The sequence below is a fragment of the Myotis daubentonii genome, chromosome 3, assembly GCF_963259705.1.
Source record: "Myotis daubentonii chromosome 3, mMyoDau2.1, whole genome shotgun sequence".
Classification (NCBI taxonomy): Eukaryota; Metazoa; Chordata; class Mammalia; order Chiroptera; family Vespertilionidae; genus Myotis; species Myotis daubentonii.
This window is the reverse complement of record NC_081842.1, coordinates 59,257,673-59,276,130: the sequence shown is the minus strand read 5'-3', so window position 1 is coordinate 59,276,130 and position 18,458 is coordinate 59,257,673.

The window sequence follows — 18,458 nt, the reverse complement described above, 5'->3', positions numbered from 1 at the left end:
TTCTTTCTCAAAATCAATGTTATTGCGTTAGAGCAGAAATTCCATACAAATTGATGTCAATTGGAAATCTTAGTCAGGCCTACGCAACTGGCTGAATAATACTGCCCTCACCATGAGCCATCAGTGCCCTCTGGTTGCTGAGAATCTGACAAACCATCTCCACTCACATTTCAAATTTAAATCAGGTGTTTTACAAAACATTTTTATTTTGAAGCAATCTCAAACTTAGACAAGTTACAAAAACACTTTTTTTCCTGGACATTTGAGAGTAAGTTACCTATAATGATGCCCCATCACCAAAACTACTTTATTTTGCATTTCCTACAAACTAGTGTATTCTCCTGAATAACTGATATACAACCACCAAAATCAGGAAATTAACACTGCTCCATTTACTTGCATCTTATCACCAAATAACATTCAAATTTCCCTAGTCATCCCCAAAGTGCCTTTTATTGCAAAACTAGAGGCCTGATGCATTAAATACTTGCAAGGGGCTTGGCCCTCTCAGCCCCAGCTTCGTCCAGAAGGTCATCCGAAAGGTTGTCTGGACGGTAGTTCTGCTGTTCGGCCGTCTGGTGTAATTAGCATATTATGCTTTTATTATTATAGAAGATCGGGTTCAAAGCCATGTGTTTCATTTAATTGCATTTTCTCTTTTTTAACACCTTTATTGAGATATAATTTGCATACCATACAATTTGCCAGTAAAAGTATACAATTCAATGATTTTTGGTATATTCAAAATATGTACAACAATCATCACAGCCAATTTTAGGACATTTTCATCACCTCAAAAAGAAACTTCATACCCTTTGGCTCTCATCTCCCATCCTCCTCCATTCCCACAGCCTAAGTAGCCACTAATTTATTTTCTGCCTCTATAGATTTGCCTATTTTAGACATTTCATATTTATGGAATCATACAGTATGTGGTCTTTTGTAACTGGCTTCTTTCATTTAGCAGCATGTTTTCAAAGCCCATATTGTAGCATGTGCCAATATTTTATTCTATTTCATGGACAAATAATATTCCATTTTATTTTTATTATATATTGATCAGTTGGTGCATATTTGAGTTGCCTTCACCTTTTGACTATTATGAACAAGGCTGCTATATATATATTTATGTGTAAGTTTTTGTGTACACATACGTTTCCAGCTTTCTTAGTTCCTATGGTAACTCTATGTTCAATTGTCCAAGGGATTTATAGACGGTTTTCCAAAGCAGCTGCACCATTTTACATTCGCACCAGCAGTGTATAAGGGTTTGGATTTCCTCACATCCATATCAACATTTGTTATTACCTGACTTTTATTGTTCTTCACGCTATTAAAGATTTCCCACCCACCCCCACGCTTTGCCCACCTCCATCCAGCCCCCACCCACCCTCCCCCGCCCTTCACCACACTGTTGTTTGGGCTATGTATATATGTTCTCTGGCTACCCTCTTCACCATTTTATATTACCTGACTTTTTTTTAGTCTAGTCCAGGGGTGGGCAAACTTTTTGACTCGAGGGCCACAATGGGTTCTTAAACTGGACCGGAGGGCCGGAACAAAAGCATGGATGGAGTGTTTGTGTGAACTAATACATGTTAACACTGCTGCTGGTGGAGGAGCGGAGGGGAGAGCAAGAGAACCCTCCGCTCTTTCGGCTCCACAGGCCGGATAGAACAGCCGAACGGGCCGGATCCGGCCCGCGGGCTGTAGTTTGCCCACGGCTGGTCTAGTCATTCTAGTCAGTGGGTGTGGAGTGTTATTTAATTGTGGTTTTAATTTGCATTTCCCTAATAAGATATGATGTCAAGTATCTTGGCATGAGCTTATTATATATTTGCATATCTTCCTTTGAGACATGTCTCTTAAGAGCCTTTGCCCATATCTTATTGGGCTATTTGTCTTTTTATTATTGAGTTGAGAGTTCTTTGCATATTTTAGATACAAGTCCCTTATCAGATTTGTAATTTACAAATATTTTCTCATATTTTGTGATTGTCTTTCACTTCTTAATAGTATCCTTTGAAAAACAAATATTTTTAATTTTAATGAAATCCAAATTATATATTTTCTCTTTTGTTGCTCATGCTTTTGGGGTCAGGTCTAAGGATCCTTTGCCAAATCCAAGCTTATGATGACTTATGCCTATATTTTCTACTATGAGTTGTGTAGTTTTAGCTTACATATATATGGAATATAGGTTTTGGTCCTTTTTAAATTAATTTTTAAGTCAAGGTTTGTTCTTTTGTTTTTTGTTTTTTGCCTATGGATGTCTAATTGCTGCAGCACTATTTGTGAAAAGGCTATCCTTCCTCCTTGAATAACTTATGTTCCATTATCAAAAATCTGGAACCTATTCGTGTAGATCTATTTCTCATTCTCTGTTCTGATCATTGATTTATGTATCTATCCTCCACCAGTACCACACAGTCTTGATTACTGTAGCTATATAGTAAGTCTCAGCATGTAGAATGACCTCTCCCACTTTTTTCAGAATTATTTTAGCTATTGCATGCCCTTTGCCTTTCCATGCAAATTTAGAATAAGCTTATCTATATTTACAAATAAATTGCTAGAATTTTTATAAGAATTTAAGTTAATCTTATAGATCAAGTTGGAGAAAATCTATATTGTTACTAGGTTAAGTTTTTCAATCCATGTACACAATATGTCTCTCATTTATTTAGGTTCTCTTTTATTCCTTTCACCAATATTTTGTAGTTGTTGGCATAGAAATCCTACACACATTTTGTTCATCTTTTTCAGTAGTTAAAGGTATGGATACAACATCATTCTTTTGCATGTGGCTATATAGTTGTTCCAGCACCATTTGCTGAAAAGACTTCTTTCCTACATTGAATGGTGTTGGCTCCCTTGTCAAAACCAGTTGATTACAGGCACATGAATTCATGTCTGGACTCTCAATGCTATTCCATTAATCTACATATCTATCCTATGCCAGTTACATAGTTTTTGGGACTGAATTGTGTAGGAAGGAGAGGGGAAGTAGAAGTGGAAGAGAGGGGAAAGAGAAAGGAGGGGTAAAGGGGAGGGAAAAGAAAAGAGGAAACTGTTTTAAAGATGCCCTAATAACATCTCCCACCAAGCTGGCATAGCTCAGTGGTTGAGCTTTGATCTATGAATCAGAAGGTCATGGATGAACCTGAAGGTCACGGTTCAATTCCCCATCAGGGCACATGCCTAGGTTGTGGGCTCTATCCCCAGTGTGGGGCATGCAGGAGGCAGCTTATCAATGATTTTCTCTCTCTCCCTCTCCCTTCCTCTCTGAAATAAAAAATATATATATTTTAAAAATAGTAATCTACACTAATAAAAGACAAAGATGCTAACTGACCATACCTTTGCTATGCCTAAGCCATGCTCACCAGCCAATCAGAGTGACTATATGCAAATTAACCCAACCAAGATAGCGGCCGGCAGCCATGGAGCTGGAGCAAGCAGGAGGCTTGGTTGCCCCGGCGATGGAGAAAGCCAAGCTTCCCGCCTGCTCTGGCTGGCTGTGGCCTCCACAACAGGCAACAAAGTTTTAATTATAGAAGCTAAATAAATCCCAGATACCTGCTTCCAGCCAGCCTCCACTGGGAGCTTGGGTGGCTTGGCGCTGTGGCCAGCCTGTAAATAGCCATAAGCCCCTCATCCAGGCTGGCCAGGTACCCCAGCAGAGACCCCTACTCTGAAGGGGCTGTGGCTAGCCTTCAAACAGCCATCAGCCCCTCACCCAGGCAGGCCAGGCACCCCAGCGGGCACCCCCACCCTGAAGGGACTGTGGCCAGCTGCAAATAGCCATTAGCCACTCACCCAGGATGGCCACACCCTCATAGGGTGAGGGTCCCTGCTGGGGGGCTTGGCCAGCCTGCAAACAGCCATCAGCCCCTCACCCAGGCTGGCCAGGGACCCCAGCAGGACCCTCCACTCTGAAGGGGGTGTGGCCAGCCTGAAAAACGGCCATCAGCCCCTCACCCAGGCTGGCCAGGCACCCCAGCAACCCCCCCCCCCCCCCCGATCCGGGACACCCTTCAGGGAAAACCAGCCGGCCCCCACCCATGTACCAGGCCTCTATCCTATATAATAAAAGGGTGATATGCAAATTGACCCTAACAGCAGAGCGACTAGGAATCACTGATCACTATGACACACAATGACCACCAGGGGCCAGATGCTCAATGCAGAAGCTGCCCCCTGGTGGTCAGTGTGCTCCCACAGGGGGAGCTCTGCTCAGCCACAAGCCTGGCTGACGGCTGCCAGTACAGCAGTGGTGGTGGGAGCCTCTCCCACCTCCTCAGCAGTGCTAAGGATGTCCGACTGCAGCTTAGGCCTGTTCCCTGCTTGCAAGTGGACATCTCCTGAGGGCTCCCGGGCTGCCAGAGGGATGTCTGACTGCCAGCTTAGGCCCAATCGCCCGGGAGCAGGCCTAAGCCAGCAGGTGGTCATTCTGAGAGAGGGCACAGGCTGGGCTGAGGGACCCTCCTAAATGCACAAATTTTTGTGCACCGGGCCTCTAGTTAATCTAACAAGGAACATACAGAACCTATGCAAAGACAATGACAGCACCTCACTCTCAGAAATAAAAGGCTTGAATAAATGGATAAACATATATTGTTGCTGGTTAGGTAGAGTTCATATTAAAGTGAACACAATAATTAATAACAATAAATAGGAAAGAAGATTTAATAATGTGTGCAGGGATTCTCAATCTTGCTTACATATTAGAATTACTTAATTAAATTTTTTTTTAAAAATCCAGGTTGAGGTCCCACTGCAGACTGATTAAATGAGAATCTCTGGGGAAGAGTCCAAGTGATCCTAGTGTCAGCTGGCTTGAGTACTACTGTTATTTAAAGGAAAAAACAAAGAGCTTAATGGAAATATTTGCCCTTGTAATGAAGTTGAAAATATATTTCAAAGTTAAAAGTTTAGTATAAACTATTTCACTGAGAGTGGGTGAAAACAGAATAGATAATGAGAACAGAAAAAAAAAAGAATAAAAAAGAAAAAGGTCAGAAAATGTAACCCGAATCTGTTCAAGCCAGATTAAATAAAAACAGCACAAAAATAATTTTTTATTTCCTAAATTCTGTTGAAAATTTACACTTTGAGGGAAACAATCATTTGGATCTATGTTTAACATATATCATGATAAATTACAAATTTTTTTAAAACTGAGAAACTAAAATAGTTTAAAAACCATTTTAACCTAGGAGATGGCTTTTTAAAAGGGAGTGGCTTGTTTTAAAGAATAAGGTAATATTATTTGAACAATTACTAGACTTGTTCTCCAAGAGTTGGTGGGATTCTCAGAGTAAGAAAGAGAAAATAGGCCTACAACTGGATAAACTATTAATGAAAAAAGTGTTCAAAAATTAGTTGGCCATTTAGGGCTTATCCAAGTAAAGGAGCAACTTTCTCCCCAAAAGACCTAACTTCCCTTAACTGTACCATTGCAACTAAAGAAAAAATTACATTGCTAAAACATTTTTACCATCAAATTTAAAGTTGAATCTGGGATCGAGAGTTTTTACTCTGTTGCATAAATTATTTGGTCTAACCCAGAGAGAGAGAGAATGTGCTCTTGCCTCACAAGTGAGGAACTCAACCCCAGCTGTCTATCCAGCACCTCCAGAATTCCCAGCCACAGAGTCTGTGCTTAAATGACTGGAATTGGGCCAAATGAAAACTCAAAGGGCATAATTCTTCCCAGGGTTACAGGCAACTCCTGGGAAACGGGTTTCTTCACTTACGTAAGGAGTGAATCAATCATTTCTGCCTGGTTTCTTACTTAGGAAAAGGCCAGAGACTCTTCTGAGGCTTCCTTGGTTGGAACCTGAAGTTCAGACACAGTGAAGGTACCTAGGAAGCTAACCAAGCACATCCCCGGTGCTCTAAATAGTATGATAAAGTGTTGGATGAGGAAAGAATGTTCTAATGTCAGTGGAATATTTAAACATGGAGATATTGCTGGACCACCCGAATGTTCTTAAGAGGCTCCTTTGTTCAAGAAGACTTAATTTATTTTGTGTAATGCATGGATTGATCATCAAGATGCACCTGCTTGGGAATCTAGGAAATGACAGTCAGGCTTCATAGAGAAGAGGGACCTGTGCAGAACTGGGTCTCACAGCCAGAACTAGAACCCAAGGCCACTCTAGGAACCTGAGGAACTGTGCTGGTGGGTTTTCACCCCGGGCTCCATTATAAGTGGGTCTCAGCTATTCCCCAAACAGCTGTCTGCATCTCTGTCTCTGTCCACTTTCCCGCCAGCTCCAACTGGCATTGTCTCTTCTATTCTGCATGACTTTTCTCTGCCTTGTCGGGTGCATCCTCACAACTCCTGCTTTCTCAAAATATTGGGCTGCCATAGCCTCTATTGTACCTTATCACCACTCTCCTGCAAGCCTCACCTCTCACCGCTAACTACATCATTCTCTCTGTATTGCCCAGTTTCAAAGCCTGGAAGATTTTTTTTTTCTTTATTGATTAAGGTATTACATATGTGTCCTTATTCCCCCATTGCCCCCCCCCACTCCCCCCTCTGCTCGTGCCCTCACCCCCCTAGTGTCTGTGTCCATTGGTTATGCTTATATGCATGCATATAAGTCCTTTGGTTGATCTTTCCCCCTTATCCCCACCCTCTCCTGCCTTCCCTCTGAGGTTTGATGGTCTGATTGATGCTTCTCTGTCTCTGGATCTGTTTTTATTCATTAGTTTATGTTGTTCATTATATTCCACAAATGAGTGAGATCATGTGATATTTATCTTTCTCTGACTAACTTATTTCACTTAGCATAATGCTCTCCAGTTCCATCCATGCTATTGCAAATGGTAGGAGTTCCTTCCTTTTTACAGCTGCATAGTATTCCATTGTGTAGATGTACCCAGTTTTTAATCCACTCATCTGCTGATGGAACTTAGGCTGTTTCCAAATCTTAGCTATTGTAAATTGTGCTGCTATGAACATAGGGGTGCATATATCCTTTCTGACTGGTGTTTCTAGTTTCTTGGGATATATTCCTAGAAGTGGGATCACGGGGTCAAATGGGAGTTCCATGTTTAGTTTTTTCAGAAAACTCCATACTGTTCTCCATAGTGGCTTCACTAGTCTGCATTCCCAACAGCAGTGCATGAGGATCCCTTTTTCTCCACATCCTCACCAGCGCTTGTCATTTGTTGATTTGGTGATGATACCCATTCTGACAGGTATGAGATGGTACCTCATTGTGATTTTGATTTGCATCTCTCAGATAATTAGTGACTTTGAGCATGTTTTCATATGTCTCTCAGCCTTCTGTATGTCTTGTTTCAAAAAGTATCAATTTAGATTCATTGCCCGTTTTTTGATTGGATTGTTTATCTTCCTTTTGTTAAGTTGTATGAGTTCACTGTAAATGTTGGAGATTAAACCCTTATCGGAGATAACATTGAAAGCCTGGAAGATTTTTATTGTCTAGAGAACCTCTCTGCTCAGGACATGTCACAGGACACTGGCCAACTTAATCTTTGGCTGTTTTGGGCCAACTGCACAACCCTGACCAATCAGCATAGTGTGAAATGGGCTTTCAGTGGCTGCTCTTTCAGTAGCAGCTGTGGGGCAAAGTTTGCCTTAAAAGAGGGCTCTGGGGTGGCAGGTATCTGATCCATGTGACAAGTATATGGATGGTTTGATGGGTGGATGGACAGATAGTCAGGAATACTTTGTCCTCAGAAAAGTAAGGCATGATTGATTAGTGGGAGAGAGAGAGTCAATGTGGGTTGAACAATTGAGCAAAAAGAGAACTGCATTTGTATGTTAACATGTTTCACTGAGCTCTGACCTCTGTCTTTAGGAACCAAGTAATGGACAGGTCCTGCCCTGGATGAGCTGGCTATTAATGACAAGTCTTCCTTTTTAGGGAAATGATATGACTTTCCTCCAAAATTCCTGCACATACTTCTGGCTGTTCCTTCATAGAAGGTCTGATCTTCTCTAGCCTTTCCCTATTAGAATCTTCCAAGGTTCATCTCCCATCCTATCTAATAAAAGAGAAAAATGGTAATTGGCGTACGACGATACCCTTTTCATTGGCTCATCAGGGCTATATGCAAATTAACTGCCAACTAAGACTGGCAGTTAACTGCCAACATAGGCGCAATGCTGGGAGGCAAAAGGGGAAGGAGGGAAGAAGCTGCCTGCCGCTGACTGCAATCGGAAACCCAGGCAGCAGCCAAGAGCCAGAGAACCAAGCTGCCTTTGCTCGGAGAAGCCAGGCCTCCTTTGCCGGCTTCTGTGATTAGAGAACCTGGCCGCCTTTGCCGGCCCTGGGCCAGTAATGGGAGAAGCTGGGTGGGGCAGGGAAGAGGCAGATGTCTGCCTGGCTTCTCAGATCACTGATCACCAGTGATGGGAGAACACCCAGAGGCGGGGCCAGAGGCCAGGCTGCATAGCTGCCTGGGGACACCATCTGGACCCCAGGGGCGACGCAGCCAGGCCCCAGAAGGAGACCCAGGCACCGGGGCTGTTTTTGCCGCTGGGGCACGCAATCCGGTGCCCAGGTTGAGGAGACCCAGGGCCTGGGGCTGCGTCGCAGCTGGGGCACGCCATCCCGTCCGGGGGCGATACAGCCAGGCCCCAGAAGGAGACCCAGGCACCAGGGCTGTATCGCTGCTGGGGCACGCGATCCAGTACCTGGGCTGAGGAGACCCAGAAGGAGACCCAGGGGCCTCGCAAGAGGAGAGTCTCCATGGTCAGATGGCATGGTGTCGGGACAGGAATAAAGACCCGAGGTGACTCAGATGCCTGGCCACAGGGTTAGACCAGCCAGCAGGGCCTTTCAGTTGGGACTGGGGTGGGGGTGGGGCGAGGGAGGCAAGCCGGAAATAGAGAACTACAACTCCCAGGAGGCTTAGCGGCCAGGGCCTGGGTGCCTGGCTGTGAAATCGGATGGGCTGTAGTTTCGCAAGCCACTTTAAACTAGAGGCTTGCAAGGTTGGAAGTTCTGCGTTGGGAGCCAGGGAGAAATGGAGCTGGAGCAGAGAGAGGGGTCCATGGCAGCTGTGGGCTTTGAGGAGTTCTCAGCACCTCCCTGCTGGGAGCTGGCGCTGCCTCCGCTGAAGGTGGTCACATCCTGGAGAGCGAGCTTGAGACCGAAGTGGAGTTCGTGTCTGGGGGTCTGGGCAGCTCCAGCCTCCAGGAGCAAGACGAAGAGGAGGAGGCAGCCTGAGGCCAGCAAGGGCGGTGCCAACGGGAACTCAATCGCAGGAAGTACCAGGCACTGGATCGGCGCTGCAGGGAGATTGAGCAGGCGAAGGAGCGGGTCCTAAACAGGCTCCATCAGATATAGAGGATAACATGGAGACTCCAGCAGGAGTGGAGGTTCCTCATGAAGGTGCTGGACTCCTACGGTGACAACTACCGGGCCAGCCAGTTCACCATCTTACTGGAGGACGAGGGCAGCCAGGGCAGAGACGCCCCCAACCCAGGCAACGCTGAGAACGAGCCTCCAGAGAAAGAGGGGCTGTCCCCGCCCAGGAGGACGCCAGCGCCCACAGAAGCCAGCAGCCTGGCCCCTGGCAAGGGGCCCAGCAGTTGGAAGAGGCGGCGAGTGCCATAGGAAGGGCACTGGGCAGGAGTCCCGCTGACTCTGGAGCTGGTCCCCGTGCAGATAAAGGTGGAGGAAGACTTTGGCTTCTAAGCCCTCGAGGCTCTGGACTTAAGTTGGGTTTCTCGGGGGCCAGACAAGCTGCTGCCCTACCCCACCCTAGCCAGCTCCCCATTTGACTGACCCCCCAATAAATGGACCCGATGCAAAAAAAAAAAAAAAAGCTTACAGAGGCATGTTTATAGGATCAAATAGTATAAATATAGATGTAACAGGACAATAAAAAGAGAACCTGGCTATGATGATAACCTGAATGCTGCCTCTGTGTCATTCCTTCTTTGGGAACCCCTGGACCTGCTGGGGCTGGACCCCAACATTCCTCTTCTTATAAGGACTTCAGTGAGATGGGCTAAGGGTCCCACTGGAACTGCCACAATTTAATGTAATCCCCTCTTTAAAGATCTTATCTCCATATACAGGTACATTCTGAGGTTCTGGGGATTAGGATTTTAACATACATTTTGTTGATTACCCAAATCAGCCCTTAACAACCAGCATGTTTCAGAAAGTAGATTCCTACAGGGTTATTTACCAAACATTCAGAAGTATTTTTAAAAGAGCTAAGCCCCTCGCCCACCGTGTGGGCCCCTCCCAGCGAAGAGCGAAGGCCTGGGTTCCGGGCACCGGAGGAAAACTGGTGCCAGCAGCCAGGGGAAGGGGCCCCCAAGGTGCTCCAGATTGCGAGAGGGCACAGGGTGGGCTGAGGGACCCACCCGAGTGCACAAATTTTTGTGCACCGGGCCTCTAGTCTATAGATATAAAAGTCTAATATGCTAAGTGTCCTTCCCACTGTCCAATCGGTCGCTATGATGTGCACTGACCACCAAGGGGCAGATGCTCAACGCAGGAGCTGCCATGATGCACACTGGCCATTTACAGAGAAACGGCACCACGGACCTGGCACCGACAAAGCAACACTCAACTCTCCCCAAGTGAAACACAGGCTGTGCCACCACCCTGGAGTGACAGCCCACCAAATTGCAGCCAATGCTGCCATGGTGCAAAATGCAGCCCACAGCCCAGCCCAGCCCAGCCCAGCCTGCATACAGTGGCTGTGGGCACCGGGTAATGACGTCACATTTTTGTTGACATTCTGAAGACAAAACTGTCGACAGACTATGTCTGAAGACCAACTATTGGCACACCGTACCTCTGAAGCCAGAAGAAAGCGACGTCGTTGGCAGACTATGTCTGAAGAACAGTCATCAACAAGTGTGCCACGTCCAGCACAGGCAGGCTCGATGAGCCTGAGGAGGGGCGGCGAAGGATTAAAGAAGACAGACAAGAAAATACTGCTGGGGCTCGGTGGGATGCTGCTTCTCTGATGGAGAGACAGCACCACGGCCTGCAAACCGAGTCTTTATTTTATAGTCAGAGCACACAAAGCAAAACAAGGGGAGTGGTCAACATGTTTACTGCCGGGGTCCAACCCCAGCGGGTCCAGGGGTCCCCAAAGGTGTGGACGGAGTCGGCGAAGAAGGAATGACAAAGAGACAGCGTTCAGTTGATCAGCAGCCTAGCCAGGATCTCCAGCCAAGTTCTGGTCTCGATCTCCAGAGAGGTTCTGCTTTGGATCTCCAGTGAGGTTCTGTAGCCATGTTCCCTCACTAGGTTCTCCAGCCAGGTTCTGTCCAGGTTCTCCAGCGAGGTTCAGTCACCAGGTTCCAGTCAGGCTCTCCTGCCAATCTCCGCAGTCAGGTTCAGTCCAGGACCTTTTGCCATGCTCTCTCGCCAGGCTCCACCTCCAGGCTCCCCGGCCAGTCCCTCTCCAGGATCCTCCAGCATGCTCTCACCAGCGAAGTTCTTCTGTCTCTAGAGAACGTTCTGTGTAGGTTCTGTGCCTAGGCTCTGTCTCTCTTGGTCCTGTCTTCCAAGCCCCTGTGTTCTCAGTTCTGTCTGTTGTTGTCTTGTTGCATCTGTATTTATACCAGTTGATTCTAATCCTGTCAATTTCTATTACAAAGGTTAGGGCGTTTCTTATCTCCATTCCAGGGAGTAAAGATTATGTAGCTTAAGCATGATTGTTTGTAGTGATTAACTACCCGCCTGCCACTTAGTTAAGGAGTTTCATCCCCTCCCTGACTTCAGGGAAAAATTCCTACCTGGGGAAACAACATTTCTCAGGGAGGTGACCTTGGTTAAAACACAGCGCCAAGAAGGTGAGCAAACATATTAAGAACTGTATGCCATATATGCCAGGTCCCTTGAAACAGCAAGCATGGACCGGCTCCCGGCAGTTTACAATGTTCTTGTGAGTTTCACCTTATTTTGGCAGCACTTGCTGCACCTCCCACAGCCCATTAGCTACCTAGGGAGGAGCAAGGGAGGACTATAAGGTCAAGCTTAGTTATGCTAAGAGGGCTCTGCCCTCCAAGCTGGGACTTGTTTGTGGCCCTGCCACAGGTCAGTCCGAGACTTAACGCTATAGCCGCTCCCTACAAACAAGTACTACCAATACTGGTAGGAACTGCCTTCATAGAGAAAATGAGGTAAATGAGGATGCAATTATCAAAAGCAGTTGTGATGGAATGACTGTTACATGTCAATTTTGCCTATCCCTAAATTTCTCTAATGAAAAACCATCTAATGGAAAATTTACTCAATGTTGTAGTAAAGGCAAAGTTTGTCCAAATGATATAAGTTTTCCAGAATATCTTGCATATTTTTAAAAATTAATGATAAATGAAGATTCTGACAGTAAAAGTTTCATGGAAAATACTCATTGTTATATCATGTTGTTATTGTTTTTTATTAATCAATTTATATATTATTTTCATGTACATTTTACTAATTTTCTTTCATCTCTGACACTTCTATTAGAGAGAAAAGGCAAATAGCGATATTAAAATATTTCTTCTAATTAATTTTCCTTTCAATGTGCACTAATTCATGCACTGGGCCACTAGTCTCATATAAAGTACTTAGAATGGTGCCTAATTTGTAGTAAGCACTGAGTAAACAAGTTATTAGTAACAGTATACTCTTCATTCATTGAATGAATATTTGAACAGTCCATCGCCTATGGGGCTGTATTTAATAGAATTTTAAAGATAGAGGCTTAACCAAATAGGTTAACCACTCCTATTACATCCCTGAATGAACAGATAAAAACCCCTGCCCTCACTTAATAACAAGTGTGGTGACACAGTCTGGGGCTGGAAAGGCAACCCACAATGATGTTTAGAATCCAGTCTCCTGGGCTCTGAAACAGCAAGATGTCTCCAAACAGATGGATTGTGAGGTCCAACAGCCTCCTGGTCCCTCTTCTTCTCCCTCCTCCCCTGTCTCCTCCGGCCCAAGCCCTGCCCCACCCCACCAGAATTTTCCTTTCTTTCCCTGTCTCATGGGGTGCATCCTCATATCTCTTGCTTCCTAATGGAGGGTACCCAGAAAGGCACTAATATTTGAAAGTGATATTTTAAATTAAAGTATGCCTAACCTGCTAGCCCTGGCTGCAAATCAACATTTAGGGACATCCCACTAACTCATGTGGAAAACAGTGATTCTAGAACAGCAATCCTCAAACTTTTTTCAGAAAGGGCGCATCAGAAAATGCTGGAGCTTTAAAAACTCAGAGTGCAGAGCCCCACCCCCAGTTCTTCCCAGCAGGTCTGGAGGGGCCCCAGGAATTTGCATTTCTGCACATTACCAAATGTTGCTGTTATAGACAGGGGCAGGGCTGCATTTTCTGTTTTGTCCTCTGGTTAAAGAAGTTTTGCATGTGAACAAGATGTCAGGAGGACCAGCCACCTTTCCAAGATCCGCTGGCACTTTAGAAGCACACGTTTACAAACAACAAACATGTTCATTCGAAATCCTGACATTCTTCATTTACCCTGTGCATGCCGAAACAGCTCCTCTTGAGCACCTCAACTTAGCAACCAAGGTTGACTCATTTCAGGAATTTGGAAATCCAGCCTTTTATAGCAGGAGGTGACTTCAGAGAACTGGCCAGGCCCAAACCTCACCAAAAAAAAAAATAAAGCCAAAACTGGTTTGGCTCAGTGGATAGAGCGTCGGCCTGCGGACTGAAAGGTCCCAGGTTCGATTCCGGTCAAGGGCATGTACCTGGGTTGCGGGCATATCCCCAGTAGGAGATGTGCAGGAGGCAGCTGATCGATGTTTCTCTCTCATCGATGTTTCTAACTCTCTATCTCTCTCCCTTCCTCTCTGTAAAAAATCAATAAAATATATTTAAAAAAAAAATAAAATAAAAATAAAACAGCCCGGCTGGCATGGCTCAGTGGTTGAACATCAAGCTGTGAACCAGGAGGTTGGTTGGATTCCCAGTCAGGGCACATGCCCAGGTTGCAGGCACAATCCCCAGGAGGGGGCATGCAGGAGGCAGCCAATCAATGGTTCGCTCTCATCATTGATGTTTCTATCTCTCTCTCCCTCTCCCTTCCTCTATGAAATCAGTAAAAATATTTTTAAATAAACAAACAAATAAATTCTAAAAAGATCCAGTCTCTTTTTCTGTTCAGCATCCTTAATGTGTTATCTTTGAGTTTGTCACCACACAGGCAAGTAGTCCCCACCCTTGTCAGTTCTAGCCACTCTAACCATAACCCAGGTAGAAAGGAGGAGGAAAGGACAATGCGTTTATCAGGAAAGTAAGTTTCTCAGAAATGCTCCAGCAGTCTTCTGCTCATTTCTCATGAGCCAAAACTGCCTCACTGCTATCTGGAGCTGCAAAGGAAGCTGGGCACACTTCCACTCTAGACAAAATCAGGATTCTCTTTGGTCAGCAAGGGGAAAATGGATATAAAAGAACTAGCAGTATTTCAGGCTTACCCAGGCCAGGCACTGAGAATCACAGCGCCAGACCTCAAAAGTTGGCAGGGGAGAGGGAAAGCAGCCACGGAGAAGCAAGGTGAAGATTATGAAAGAGGTGTTGCTATTGGGAGCATTTAAAAGGGACGCCTAATCTGTATTTGAGAGGTCAGGAAAGGCTTGCTGACAGAAGTGATAGTTGAGACATGAAGTAGGACAGGGAAGAGAGAGCATGTGCAGAAGTTCAGAGGGGAGAATAGGTCTTTTCTGGGACTGGAGAGTGATGCCCTATTGGTGCGGAGCAGAGTGTAGGCAGGGGGCTGTGAAGTTGGGGGTAAGCAGGGACCACAGGACCAAGGACTTTGCAAGCCATTTAAAGAAACTGATGCTAATCTTCAAGACAGTGAGAAGCCACTGAGGAATTTTAATTAGGAGACAGATTTTGCTTATTCGTTTTAAAAAATGAAATGGGAAAAGAAAATCAATCTGCAGCAATTACCTTTAAGTGCCAGTAGATTTGCTGTCCTGTCCTAGTGCCCCAGGAGACCCACAAATTCTCCTAGACCAATCCTCTCCCCTTTCACAGGGTGGTCCTCAGCTGGCTGGCCACTGCATTTAGAGGCTGGGAACTCTTTGCTTAAACCTCTTACTAACATTTTGGGTTTCCTCCCCCACATAATGCTCTGGGGTAGTTTAGGCTTCTTCAGAAAATCCTGCCCCTATAAGGAGCAAGCACTTTTTTACTTCTTTATTCTTCAATGTTCATGTTCAACTATACAAGTTGTTTTTTAAAGAGTCAGTCAAGGCATAACTATAAGGCTAAGTACACATGGAAATCATGAGCTACCTAAGTAATCTCTAACATATTTTGATCAGGTCACCTAGCTTTAGAGAGAATATTCAATTTTCTTGATTTGAAATGAGACCACACATTTGACTAATCTCCCAGTTTACAAGTTACTCCTGGATGGTCTAAAGTAAGCAGTGTGGCACATGAGCAGGGCAGCACCTGGTACATTATTGCTCCACTTCCCAAAGTGGTATCTTTGGAGCACAACTTTAAAAAGAGAATGACTTAGGAAACTTCCTTTTTATTACTGAACTTATTTGGTACTAGAGGCCCAGTGCATGAAATTTGCACACTGGGGGGTGGGAGGGTGTCCCTCAGCCCAGCCTGCACCCTCTCCAATCTGGGACCCCTCGGACATCCCTCTCATAATCCGGGACTGCTGGCTCCCAATCGCTTGCCTGCCTGATTGCTCCTAACCCAGTGGCCAACAAACTGCAGCTCGCAAACCACATGCAGCTCTTTGGCCCCTTGAGTGTGGCTCTTCCACAAAATACCACGTGCAGGTGCGCACGTACAGTGCAATTGAAACTTCGTGGCCCGTGCACAGAAGTCGGTATTTTGTGGAAGAGCCACACTCAAGGGGCCAAAGAGCCGCATGTGCCTCGCGAGCCACAGTTTGCCCACCACTATCCTAACCGCTTCTGCCTGCCAGCCTGATCACCCCCTAACCACTCCCCTGCCAGCCTGATTAATGCCTAACTGCTCCCCTGCCAGCCCAGTTGCCCCCAACTGCCCTCCCCTGCAGGCCTGGTCACCCCTAATTGCCGGGCCATCTTGTGACCACATGGGGTGGCCATCTGTGGCCACATGGCGCGACCCTCTTGTTCAAGGGCATGAGTCAACTTGCATATTACCTCTTTATTATATATTTCAGTCTCTACTTAAATCATCTTTTCAAAGACAAGGGCAGCATGTCTAATCACCTGATAATAGTCACTTGCAACCTACTCTCCACTCCCCATTCCTAACCCTCCCTCCTTTTTGGGCATGGAACATCACTTTTAGCATACTATATAATTTACTTCTTTACCATTGTCTGTCTTCCCTCACTACCTGTAAACTCATTAAGAGCAGGTAGTCTTATCTGTTCTTGCTGAGTGATCTATTAATAGTACCTCGAATATGGAAGGCATTCAAGTGTTTGTTAAAGGAATTTGCAAATGGATTATCTCGGGTGTTTCTTCTATGGCTATCTTCTGTCCTGCTCAGGAAGGGCCAAACTCATCTCTGAACTTTCACACATTCTGTTTCCCCTCTTATTTTGGCTAAATTCTACCTATCCTCCATGGGACAAGGCTTGTTGTTAAGGCAGCAATTACATGTCAGACTATCAGTAGGTAATCAACTTTCAAGAGCAATGCACCGTATTTGAGGCTTTCAATGCCATTCACCACAGACAAAACATACTACTCATTTAGACTAAAAGTCACTCTACATTGCCAAAATTACACATTTTCATGTTACACTGGAATGATTCAGACATCTTAACATTACTAGGTAGTATTTTAGCAGACCTGGAATTCTGGAAAGGCTGTAATAAATCCTTCCCTAAGATTCTGTTTCTGAATTCCCACCTAAGCATCAGGAAGATCTTTGCTGAGTCTTATCTTTATTCTTGCAATTCACTCAAACATCCAATAATTATTAAGCATTAACTTTCTGTCAGGCACCCTTCATTAATAGGCAAGTCCTGTACAAAAATCGTATTTATTGCTGACCGTAGAAAAATATTTCTTGTTGAAGACTAGGTTAGCCCTAGCTGGTTTGGCTCAGTGGATAAAGCATCAGCCTGTCGATTGAAGGGTTCCGGGTTTGATTCTGGTCAGGGGCACATGTCCAAGTTGCAGGCTCGATCCCCAGTGGGGGGCGTGCAGGAGGCAGCCGGTCAATGATTCTCTCATCATTGATGTTTCTATCCCTCTCTCTCCCTTCCTCTCTGAAATCAATAAAAATATATATTTTTTAAAAAAGACTAGGTTACCATCTTCACAGAAGTAGGTATTGTGTATCAATACCCCCAATAACTAAGATAGTGTCTGACACACAGTATGTGCTTAAAAGTTCTATTAAAAGAATGGCAAGCACTTAATACTTGTATTGCTCACTTCCAACTGCATAATCTGACCAAGATCAACATACTACATAAGCCTACCCATGACCCAGTTGGTCAATCTCTCTGTGCCAGAGCCATGTGGCTTAACTTGTGGTAGGCAAAATCCTAAATGGCTCTCCAAGATATCCCACTCTAATTCCTCAGATGGTGAATGTGAAACATTTTATCTTTGATGTTACATTACCTGGTCAAAGGGATTTGCAGATGTAATGAAGATGCAGATTATCATGGTAGGCCTAAACTAATCACACAAACCCTGTAAAAGCTGTTTGTGTAGCTTACACCAGAAAAGGAAGTCATACTCCAAGAATGAAAAGGATTCAGCGCACTGTTGCTAGCTTGAAGAGGGAGGCAGCCATGTATCAAGAAATGTGGATAGTTTTCAAGAGGTTAGCCCATGCCAGCCGGCAAGGAAATGGGGATTTCAGTCCTAAAACAGAAGATCTCAATTCAGCCACCACACTGGAGAGGCAGGAAGAAGATTCTGAGAATGCAGCCTGACTGACAACTTGGTCTCAGAGAACCCAGCCTAGCCTGCCTGGGCTCTTGACCTACAAAACTGCATGATACAGGCGGGATTTTAAGCTGCTACACTGTAGTAATCTGTTAGGCAGCAACAAAAACTAATACAATCACCCTGTACTAAAAAGTACTGTTTTTTGCAAAGACCAAATCCTGACATTAGTTTTTTCACTGACTTACTTGATTACTATCATAAAGCCCTCCTCTGCCTTTCCCTTTTCTGAATTTGTTTTACTGCTTTCCTTTTCATGGTACACAGAAGTACTGTCCAGGAAAAAGTTTCCATTGCATTTGAAAACAAGAGAAGTTAACATACTAAGAGAAAGTTTCTTTGGACAGGATCCAGCCTATAACACTGCGCTTTTACTTAAGAGCAGTAAGCCTATAAACATAAAGGGATAAAATCATCAGCAACCAAAAAGGTCCATGTTCATCCCAATAAATTCATAAAAATCAAAAAGGTATAATACAAATAAAATCAGATACTAAAATTCTGTTCATATTCTCTTATATGAACTTACTGCCTCAACTTGGAAAACCATCAAAT